Raw genomic sequence first — 12,481 nt, forward strand, 5'->3', positions numbered from 1 at the left:
CAATGTGATTTGTGTTTACTACTGAGAACTGAGTATTTATTGAATGTCCCTGCCATTCCCTGGTTCGCTATATTTTCATTAAAAGACCTATATTCACTTTGATTTCTCACTTCCTATTTAAAAGGAGCTCATGTTCATTGATATATTACTTGCAAGTTCAATTATTTTCTCCCACTTAATTATTGCTTTGGTGATCATCTATTGTTTTAAAGTCAGATAGTCATAGAGATCTACAGCACAGGAAAATGCCCTTCAGCCTACCACGTCAGTGCTAGTCAAAAACAGCCATCTAACTTTTCTAAGTACATTTCCTAGCACTTGGCCCATGACCTTGTATGACTTTGGAATTGCAAAGTGCACACCTAAATACTTCTTCAATGTTAAAACTTGCTGAATCTTCTGGCTTACCACTAATCTTTGTGCTAATTTTGAAAAATATTGTATGATTTTCTTTCAATTTCAGATGATTCTTAGCTTTGATTTATTTTTAAATCCCCTTGCTATAATCTGTCTTCCTCATTGGGGTATATCTTTGTTGTGTCATAAACCATTCTCAAACACCAGCTCTTGTCCATCAACCTTTTCTGCTAAACCCCAGTCCCAGCCCACCTCAAACAACTCTGTCCTCTGCAATTATTCTCATTTAGGTTTAGCATCGTTGTTTCCAACTCCAGTTTCTCACCAATAAGCTGAATGCTAATGTTGCACGCTATGATCATTGTTTCCTCGCAATCTTTTGATGTGAAACTCTTTACTAAAGCTGCCTCATTACACATCAGATCCACAGTAACTTGATCCTTCTTTCGATTCAGACCAAATTTTCTAGGTAACCGTCCCCAACAGACTATGAATTCATAACTCTTCGCTACATTTGTCAAATTCAACTTTCCGAATCTACTGAAGATTTACATCACCTATGACAAAACTGTCATCTTTCTTACATACCCTCAGTATCTCCAGAGTTTATCTGTCTGACAGTTTAGCAAATGTAGGGGGCCCTCTAGACCTCCTTCTGATTATTTTAAACCTCCACTCAGAAATTCCGATCCAACATAATTTCCTTCTTTACTTTTCCACCTCATGCTAGCAAAACCATCCAACCACCCTTCTTTCTCACCTGTCTTTTCAAAAGTCACAAACCCCTGAATATTTCGTACCAGCTTTCATCTCCTTACAACCATGTAATCATAATACCCATTAACCTTATTTGTGCCACTAATTTTTTTCTGAATATAACATGAATTGAAGAAAAGAACTATTATTTTTGCCTTTTAAACCCTTCGACTTGATCTGCTTTTTACAAATATCTGTACACTTTCTGTCCCACTCTGTAGCTTATCTATTTAGATAATGATATCCAACCATTTAATACACTTGCCTTCAGCGCTCTTGAGTTTGAGTTTAGGGATTGGGAAGTCATGCTGAGATTGTACAGGACATTTGTGAGGCATCTTCTAGAGTACTGCGTGCAGTCCTGATTGCCCAGTTATAGGAAGGATATTATTAAACAAGAGAGGATGCAGCAGAGATTTACAATGAAGGTCTCTGCAATGGGAGGTTTGAATGATAAAACTAGGCAGGGACTTTTTTCACTGGAACGTAGGAAGTTGAGAAATGATCTCGTTGAGGCTTATAAAATCACGAGGGGCAAAGATAAGGTCAATAACAAAGATTTTTTTTAAGATGGGGGAGTTCAAAACTAATGGGGCATATTTTTAAGCTGAGAAGAGAAAGATTGAAAAAAAAAAGGACATGAGGGGTAACTTTTTTAAAAAAACAGAGTGGTTGGTACGTGGCATGAACTGCCAGAGGAAGTGGTGGATGCAGGTACAGTTACAACATTTGAAAGACATTTGGAGAAGTACATGAATAGGAATGGTTTGGAAGGATATGGGCTAAATGCAGGCATGTGGGACTAGTTTAGTTTGAGAACATGGTCAATGTGTACAAGTTGGACCAATGGTCTGTTTCCATGCTTGAGAATTCTATATACTTTGCTTACAAAGTTTCCTTCTCCATCAAATTTTAAAAAGAGTTCTCTGCAACGCTAGTTATTTGGTTCATTACAACTTTCCTAACAAGGTTATTAGATTGGATTAGATTCCCTACAGTATGGAAACAGGCCCTTCAGCCCAACAAGTCAACACCGACCCTCCGAAGAGTAACCCACCCCTATCCTATATTTACCCCTGACTAATGTATCTAACACACAGATGTACAGCACAGAAATAGACCCTTCGATCCAACTCATCCATGCTGACCAGATATTCTAAATCAGTCTAGTCCAAATAACCAGATCAAAACTGAGGGGCATAATTAAAATAAAGAACAGGTGGTGCTGGAGATCTGAAACAAAAACAGAAATTGCTCGAGAAACTCTGTTCTGGCAGCAGTTGTGCAAAGTTAAATGGAGTTAACATTTTCAGTCAGAAAGGTTCGGTTTAAAGAAGAGTCATTGGACTTGTTAACTTAGTTCCACTCTTCACAGGTGCTGCCAGACGATGTTAAGGCTCTCTGGCAATTTTTGTTGGTTTCAAAACTGAAGCATGACATTTTTTGACAGCCAGTCATGGTCTCGGTGTCTCCACTGATTCTGCTTCACCCAACTATTTTTAGCATTTTTGGGACTTCTTTCAGATTTCCAACAAGTGCAATATTTGCTTCAGTATTATTGTACATTTTAGTCTGTGGAATGTTATGAAGTCTTCATATTTAATAGATTTTATGGAAAAATTGGCTTATATCAATACCGTTGGAGGCTTAGCTATTTTTAAAATGGTCAATTTGAACATGGAAGCCTTTTTTACACAAGGTTGATAAGTACTATGGATGCAGTGGAAGTTGGTGCCCAGTCAAATGAGCTTTCCAACTTAGCTCAGCTCCTCAGTTTCCAAAAAAACTGTCATGTATCCAATGTGGGACTTAGAACACTAATGATGCTGCTCTCAAGAAAAGTCTTTGAAGAAGTTTGTTTCAATACTTCTTGAATTGTTGCATCTGCAAGGAACCCAAAGAAAACTGCTCGTGTCTAATGACTTGCCCACATGTACCAGAGTGCCAGCTGTCAGAACACTCCACACCTGGACCATTTATCCTTAAAGGACTATCAATCATTGGCCTAAAGTTTTTCAAAGTGAACTGCTGCAAAGAAATCAGTTTTCTCACTTCCTTTGCTGTGTGCGCATGTGCACGTGCATGAGGGTACTTAGATAGGGTAGATATTTATACTTTGATAATTCAAATTGTGTGTGCATTAGCTTTATCTTTTTGCTAAATAAGACTCATTTTCACAATAAGTTAATAATCCTGTTTCTTAAAGAGAACTGGTTGATGGATATTAAATATCATATGGATAAAGTAATGAAGTATAAATGACTATTTTGGTAAAATAAAAATGCTTCACCCAGTTATGTTGAGACCGGTGCAATGGTGGAATTCGAGGGAGACCGTGAAGCCTTCCCATCTCAGTTTTAACAAATGGGATTATCTTTTATAAAATATCTCAGGGAAAACATAGACTGACCCATTCCAGGATAAGGGAAGATAAAGACCGCATTTAAAACATCAAGACTGTTGATTTTCATAATTGGCGATCTTGGAAATCAGAACGTATTGACCTTCATTGAACCATACCAACATAGATTACGCTGTTAATTACAACAGGAGCTTATTTTAATTCTGTGAACTTCAATGGATAACCTTTCAAAATTCAAGGAAGTATTACTACAAAATATGAAAACCAGACTTCTACTTACTGATTGATGAGAGCTCAAAGAATATAAACAAAATAAGGACAGTAAATTCATTGGTGTTTTTCTTTTCAGTAACATCCGTTTTTAATTGGTTTCTAGTGTCAATTTCATGTTAAAATGGGAGGACTAAAGGATAAATACAAATTTTGCTCCACACTTCACATCGTTCAAACCACAATTTGTCCCAGGACAGAAGGAAGCCATTAGCCTCATAAATCCATGTCAGCCTTGAGTCCCATGCTCCACTTTTCCACAATCACCCCTACTTTTTCTCTTCATGATTGGTAAGTTGTTTCCAAAATGGACTTAGACAAACCATCAGCCAATGTATTCCCAACCCGAAATATGCCATATATTGGAAAATTTATTTCTCTGATAACAAAAGGTAAAAACCTTAAATCACTGTCTCCTACTTCCTGACTGCTCGGTGAAAGTGGTTTTTCCAATCGACTTGTCCAGATTTTAAAATTTGTGAACACCTTTATCAACTCCCTTCTCAAAACTCCCTTGTCTAAAGCCAGAGTGTCTCCAATCTGTCCAATGACTGTTTCATTTCATCTCTAGAACCCCATTCTTTGTACATCTTTCTATCTTGCCACATCATTTGAATGTGTGGTTTCCAGATTAAAAGGTAATATTCACAGACTTATGCTGGAATGGCATAAAAGGAGGCCCTTGCAAAACCAGAGCTTAAGAAAATAAGGAGGAAAACTCTCCACTGGTTGGAGGAATACATGGCAGAAACAAATATGGTTCTAGTTGTTGGAGGTCAGTCACCTTAATCTGTGCAGGAACTCCACAGAACAGCATCTTTGGCCCAACCATCCTCAGCTGCCCAATTTATGAACTTACCTCTATCATAAGGTCAGAAGTGGGGGTACTTGCTTATGATTGCACTATGTTCAGTATCAATCATGATACCGAGGCAGTGCATGTCCAAATACCTCAACACATGGACAATATGAAAGGTAGCAAGTAACGTATGTGCCATAAGAGTGCAAGGCAATGTCCATCTCCAAAAAGAGACAATCATCCCTGAACTTTCAATGGTATGGTGCCACATTGCTGAATCCATCAGCATCCTGTAGGCTATGGGGGTTTATCGTTGATCAAAAACTGAATTAGACTAGTCATATCAACAAGGTCATTACAAGAGCAGGTCAGATACTGGGAATTCAACACCAGATAGCTTATCCCCCATCTCCCCAAAATTTGTTCACTATCTGCATGTTTAAATCAGCCAACAATGGAATATTCCTCTATGCCTGGATGAATACAGCTTCAACAATACTCAAGCTCTATCCCACACAAAGCAGCCTGAGAGATTGGTATAATATCTACAAACATGCACTCCTTTCGTGCACAGTAGCAACAGCACCTACAAGCTGCACTGCAGAAGTTCAAAGCTCCCTCGACACACTTTTCAAAACTATGACCATCTAGAAGGTCAAATGCACCAAATACATTGCAACATCAGCAATTGCAAGTTCCTCTCCAAGCCACTCACCTTGATTTAGAAATGTTGTGTCATTCCTACAATGTTGCTGGATCAGAATTCTGGAACTCCTTCCTTAACAGTATTGTGAGCCCACCTACACTAAATGGACTGCAAGAGTTCAAGACGGCAGCACACCGCTACCTTCTCAAGGGCAATTGGGAAAGGACAATAAACACTGGTTCGACCAAAATGCCGACATCCTGCAAATGAATAGATGATTAAAGAAAGTGTTGAGACCATACCAGTGTTCATAAAGATGAAGTGTGTACCTTACAATTCTTATTTACCCAGACCCAGTTCCTTTATACCTTATTAAACACTTTCTCAACCTGCTCTGCCACCTTCAACAATTTACTCTCATGTACTGAGGTTTCTTTGCTTCTGAAACCCTGTTGCAAAGGCTGTGCTTTATTTTATATTTAACTTCCTTTTTTTTAAAACCAAATTGCAACACCACAATTTTCTCAAAGAAATTTCACCTGCCCCACATCCTCTAATTCCACTAGGCTATGCCCTATTCAAATCTACCACTATCCTTCTCATGGTACAAAACTTTGGCACAATTAAAAAAATGTATGCCATTAATATTAATCAAGGAAAACAATGTCTGAAGAATGACCACTAGGGCACCACACTATATGTCCTCTCCAATTAAAAAAAAAACAGGTCTTCATCACTGTTCGTTCCCTGTTTCTCAGCCAACTTTCCATTCCTGCTGGTACTGTCCCTTTGTTCTGCAGAATTCAACTTCCCTGACAATCCTGTTATGTGCAACTTTGTCAACTGCCTTTTGGACACAATGTATACAGCACATCATCCTTATTAATCTTCCATTATCACACTGATTAATTTAAGACAAATTATTTGCCCTCAACAAATCCAGCTGGCTTTTCTTAATTGATCCACAAGCAGTTGTACATTTTATTCTAATTACAGAATACAGGAGCACATTCAGCCCTTCAAACCTACGCCATACCATTTAACATGATCATATTTGATCATCCAATTCAGCATCCTGTGCTTGCTTTCTACCCATATCCTTTGATCACTTCAGTGCCATGAACTATATCTAACTCCTGCTTGTAACATGAAATGTTTTGGCCTCAAATACTTTGTGACAATTCCACAGGCTCACCACTCAATGGGTCAAGATGCTGTTCCTCATCTCAGTCCTAAATGACCTTCCACGATTCATTAAACTGTGATCCTGGCTCTGGACTCCTGGTCATTGAGACAATCTTTCAAGCATTTAACCTGTCTGATCCTGGATGTCAGTTTACTCACTGAGCTGGAAAGTTTGTTTCCAGATGTTTCGTCACCTTACTAGGTAACATCTTCAGTGGGCCTCCGGATGAAGCACTACTAATAATTCCTGCTTTCTATTTATATGTTTGGGTTTCTTTGGGTTGGTGATGTCATTTCCTGTTCTTTTTCTCAAGGGGTGGTAAATGGGGCCCAAATCAATGTGTTTGTTAATAGAATTCCGGTTGAAATGCCATGCTTCTAGGAATTCTTGTGCTTGTCTCTGTTTGGCTTGTCCTAGAATAGATGTGTTGTCCCAGTCAAAGCATGTCCTTCCTCACCTGAAAATAAGGATACTAGTGAGAGAGGGTTATGCCGTTTTGTGGTGAGTTGATGTTCATGTATCCTGGTAACAAAACAACATGATCCTCTCTCACTAGTATCCTTACTTACAGATGAGGAAGGACACCACTTCAACTGGGACAACACATCCATCCCAGGACAAGCCAAACAGAGACACGCAAGAGAATTCCTGGAGGCATGACATTCCAACTGGAACTCTATCAACAAACAGAGTTAGACCCCATCTACCACCTGAGAAAAAGAACAGGAAATGATATCACCAACCCAAAGAAACCCAAACATATAAATTGAAAGCAGAAATTATCAACAGTGCTTCGCCTAGAGGCCCAATGAAGATGTTACCTAGTAGGGTGATAAAATGTCTGGAAACGAACCTTCCAGCTCAGCGAGCAAACCTACATCCAGAACCTTCGCAAAACTCACTGTCTGATCCTATTATAATTTTATAGTCTTCCACAGGATGTCACTCATTTTGATCAACTCCAGTTAATATCCTCTTAATCAATTCAGTCTCACTTCATATATCAGTCCTACCATCCCAGGAAAAGATCATGTAAAGATTTGTGGCATTCCCTCCATAGCCAGAACATCCTTGCTCATGTAGGGAGACCAAAGCACACAGAATACTTGAAACATGGTCTCAATCAAGGCTCTGTACAGTTGTAGTGAGACATCTCTCTGCTCAAATCCACTTACTATGAAAACCAACATATTATTTGCCATCTTTGCCTGCTGCATTCACATGCTTATTTTTAGCGACTAATGGGCAAAGTCCATCACCATTCAGATAATACTCTGCTTTCCTGTTTTTGCTACCAAATTGAAAAATCCCACATTTACTCTCATTATTGTGCATCTGCCATGCACTGGGTACTCACTCTGCTTGTCTACGTCAATCAGAAGCATCTCTGCACCTTCCTTCAGTTGACCCTCCCATTCAGCTTTGTGCTATCTGCAAATTTGGAGATATTACATTTAGCTCCCTCAGCTAAATCATCAATATATCATGTGAAATCTGGGTTCCAAGCTCTGATCCCTGCCATACCCCACCAGTCACTGATTTCACTCAAAAAAAACACTTATTCTCACTGTTCAGTACCATTTGCGACTCTTCAGATGCTAAAACAATCTGTGTCCAAATGCAACAAGGTCTCGACAAAATCCAAGCTTGAGCTGACAAGTGGCAAGTAACATTCGTGCCACACAAATGCCAGGCAATGGCCATCACCAACAAGAGACAATCTAACCACCGTCCTTTGACATTCAATGGTGTTACCATCACTGAATCTCTCACAATTATCCTCGAAGTTATCACTGATCAGAAACTCAGCTCGACTCACCACATAAACACAGGGGCTACAAGAGCAGATAGAGACTAGGAATACTGCAGCAAGACTCCCAAAAGCCTGCCCACTTTCTACAAGTTCCAAGTCAGGAATGTGATGGAGTACTCCCCACTTGCCTGGATCAGTGCAGCCCCAACAACACTTCAGAAGCTTGACACCATCCAGGATAAAGCAGCCCACTTGACTGACACTGCGTTCACTCTCTCAGGAGCTACAGTGTGCACGATCTACAAGATGCACTGCAGAAATTCAAAGATCCTCAGACAGTACTTTCCAAATCTGCAACCACTTCATCCAGAAGGGGAGCAGATACATGGGAACACTGCCACCTTGTAGTTCCCCTCTAAGCCACTCACCATCCTGATCTGGAAATATATCGCTGTTGCTTCACTGTCATTGGGTCAAATTTCTGGAATTTCTTCCCTAATGGCATTTTGGGTCAACCCACAGCAAGGTCAAGGCGCAGCTCACCATCTTCAAGGGCAACTAGGGATGTGCAAATTTTTAAAAAATACTGTCTGCCAACCAGTTCTCTATCCATGTTCATGCACTACTTCCAATCCCATGTGCGTTTATTTTGCATAATCCCTCATCAAAAGCCTTTTGAAATTCCAACTAAACCACCTCTATTGGCTCCTCCTTATCTATTCTGAAAAAAAGTCAATAAGAATTGTCAAGGGTAATTTCCCCTTGATAAATCCACGTGGATTTGGTCCAATCCTGTCACTTTTGTTCAAGTGATCTGCTATTAATTTTTTTTTATCATAATGTCTATCGAGTATTTTCCCTACTACCAATGTCAAGCAAATGGATCTGTAATTCACTATATTTTCTCTGCCTTCTGTTTTAAACAGAGGGGTGTCAGTCGTTATCGTCCAATCCATGGGAACTGTTTGACAGTTCACAGAATCTTGAAAGATAACCAATGCATCCATTCTTGAAGTCGCCCTAGAAATAATCTGGGATGCAGATTATTAGACGGTTGGGATGTATCTGCCTTCCCAACACCTTTCTTGTTCCATTTCTGATTTCCTTCAGTTCCTCCCTTTCATAAAACTCGGTGTTCCCTAAACATTTTTGACATGTAATTGGTGTCCTTTGTGAAGGCAGAATTTAATCGGTCAACCATTTCTTTGATCCCTATTGTATCTTACCTGGTGCCTGCCCATTTCAAATTATTGTGTCTGAAACTATAAGTGTGTAGATAATACGAAACTTGGGGTTGTTGCAAACTGTAAGGAGGATTATGTAGGACTCCGAAAGAATAAAAAGTTTGGTTGAATAGAGAGTGAGGTGGTGGATAAGTTCAATGCTCAGAAATGTGAAGGGATTCATTTTGGTGGGAATAACTTCAATGGATAATATAAAAGGGTACAACTCTCGAGGCGATGCAGCGCGATCTGGATGCTGTGTACATACACATCATTGGTGGCAAAGTGGTTAATCAAAATTACAGTATCCAGTGCTTTATTAACAGGGACAAAGTACAAGAAAAATAAGGTTATTTATGATGCTAGTATGGCTTCAATTGATGCATTGTATCCAGTTCCAGCACCACAAATTTCGCAAGGTTGTGAAGGCATTGGACAGCATGCAAAACGATTCACATTTACAGTTCCAGGGACAATGCACTTCAATTAAATAAGCAAAAATGATAGATGACAAACTGTAACACAAAGGAAATGTTTAAGTTTTGGAATATACTTCCTGTGTATGTAGTGGAGGCAAATTCAATCAAGCTAGTCAAAAATGGAATTAGACTAACCAGAAGAAAAATATGACAATGCAGAGTTACAGGAAGAAAATAGGAAAACAGCACAAAATGAAATGTTCTTTCAGGGAGCTGATGCAGAATCATAGTAGGGAAAGAGGCCAATCAGCCCATCGAGTCTGCACAGATTCTCTGAACAGCAAGTCATCCAGAGCCATGCCCCCACCCATCCCTGGATCCCCGCACAGGGTTTTTACCATTGCTCACCCACCTAACCTGCACATCCCTGAACACTATAGAACAGGTTTTAGCATGGTTAGCCCATCTAACCTGCACAGCTCTGGACGGTGGCAAAGTGGCTTTGGGAGCCAGTCAGCCATGATAAGTCATTACTTTCTGTGCAATAACCATTGAGATCCTATGGCCTTTTGGACTGTGACAGATTTTAAATTAGCATCGAGTTGAAGAGTTATGGAGAGTAGACAGGAAAGTGGATTTTATGCAGAGATGAGATCAGCCATGATTGTATCAATGTTGGAGCAGGCTTGCCAACAGCTACTCATGGTTATGATCTTTGGATTCCCTTTTATGTTGGTTGCCAGGATCTTCTCAGAATTTCTCATTGCCTCTACTTCACTTCACTCTTTGAGCTTGCGACATTGAACCTGGTTCCTCATTTGTATTCCTGATCAAGGGCTTTTGCCTGAAACGCAGATTTTCCTGCTCTTCAGATGCTGCCTGACCTGCTGTGCTTTTCCAGCACCACTCTAATCTAGACTCTGGTTTCCACCATCTGCAGTCCTCCCATTTGCCCTTTTTTGTTAATATGACATCATACACTTGATGCCAATTAAAGGTCGAGGGGGAGGCCAGAGTAACAATGTGGTGAAACAGCAATAAATCTGCTGAGCAGGCTGAGAATATAATTAGCCAAGTAAAAACAAAAATCACCAGCTGCATAATTCAAATGGACTAAATTAAAATGGAATTTAAAAATAGCTACCAATTTGGAAAAACAGAAATCTTTGACTACTACCTTGGTTTCTTTTTATTACTATAATTCAACATAACCTCCTGCAACTCTGCATTCCCCAACTCTTACCCCCACTTGTTGCCCCCACTTTCTTCACACGATTCAGTGTCATGCCTTCAGTTAGCTAGACCCCAAGCTCTAATTATGCTAACGCTTTGGTGTTCATCATAGGGAAGTTCATTGCAGGATGTCTCCTTAATCAAGAGTTTTCCAGTGGCAGTCAAGAGACACAGTGGACATGACTGTCACAGTCCAAGCAAAGTGCAGATAGCTGCAGCAAGCTTTATCTATTTGAGTACATATTTTAGATATTGGACTGCTATATACATGGTCCATGAACTCATGCAGTTGATAAGTTGAAGGCCTTTAAAGTGTCAACTGGATGAGATTTTGGATTGTACTAAAATGTAGTGGTTGCCCGCAGAAATTTGATTCCAGTTTCTGCCAGCTGAATGACAAGATGCAAGGTATGATCCTCATCAGTGGAACTACCACAACCTCAAACCACATGATAAACTGTGGTCAAGAAAAGCTGTGATCATTCTTTTCTGTTTTCCTCAGCACAACATAAGTTACAGATTCATGGAATTTCCCATTGGAATTAAACTTCCCTACAGATTAAACAGGAAACTTTACAACCTGCAGAGCCTTCAGTCCATATCCCAGATCACCTCAAATCTGTTCGTGATTGTGCAGACAATGCTCATATTCTTGTTTCAAACAATCAATGTATTCAACAGATGTGTAGCAGAGAGTGGACCTTCAGCAAGGCATTGGGAAGGCTCAACTTCTCTACAAGCCACTTCCTGTCCACAACATTGCTGCCGCCTCACCCAATTATTAAGATTCACAGTGAGGCAATCATGAATCACGGATCTAACTTTGTACATTGAGACTCTCATTTCAGCAAGGCCAGAGAAGTGAAATTTAACATCGCCTCCAGTGGGTTTGCACTGCACTTGGCCATTTTAGAAATGGAGTTCTTTGATGATGAAGACCTCATGGCTGGCACCAAGCTTATGGCTTACAGTGGTGCTTTCTACCCTTCAATAATGCACCAGATCGGTGGACAAAGCATAGCAGGGATCTCAAATCCCAAGAGCAGTATCACAAGCAATGCTCAACATGTTTGATATGGCAGCAGAGTAGCCCAGGACTCATCTGCTCCAGTCTACTTTAGTTTTCTTTTAATTTCTCATTTTTCTTATTCAGTTTCTTTCAAGCCTTTTGAGGCAGGTTAATTGGCAGCACCAGTACAGAAGAGAAAGGCAGCAGCCTACTGGCGGTCAGAAGTAACAACGGCAGATGTGGTTCCTCCCAGCAACTGGAGGTGGCAGCAAGGAGGTTACTTCGAGCAATCAGGTTTGGTGGCGGTGGCAAAGCTCCTCCAGCAATTGGAAATGGTGCTGGCGAAGTGACATATCAGAGGGCGGTTGGAGCTGAACTCTTGGTGCAGCTGTGGCAGCCTGGCAGCACAGCCAGTGACTACTGGCTGCAGTAAGCCCAGAATGGGGACCCCTGGCATTGGTAAGGTGA

The 12,481-nt window shown here is 40.3% G+C and overlaps 1 protein-coding gene across 7 annotated transcripts in view; it reads right to left on the minus strand.

Moving 5' to 3' along the window:
• Positions 1-12,481, minus strand: part of mbd6 (methyl-CpG binding domain protein 6) — a 234,425-nt gene that overhangs the window by 154,234 nt on the left and 67,710 nt on the right. The window lies entirely within an intron of this gene.

The sequence above is a fragment of the Hemiscyllium ocellatum genome, chromosome 7, assembly GCF_020745735.1.
Source record: "Hemiscyllium ocellatum isolate sHemOce1 chromosome 7, sHemOce1.pat.X.cur, whole genome shotgun sequence".
Lineage (NCBI taxonomy): Eukaryota > Metazoa > Chordata > Chondrichthyes > Orectolobiformes > Hemiscylliidae > Hemiscyllium > Hemiscyllium ocellatum.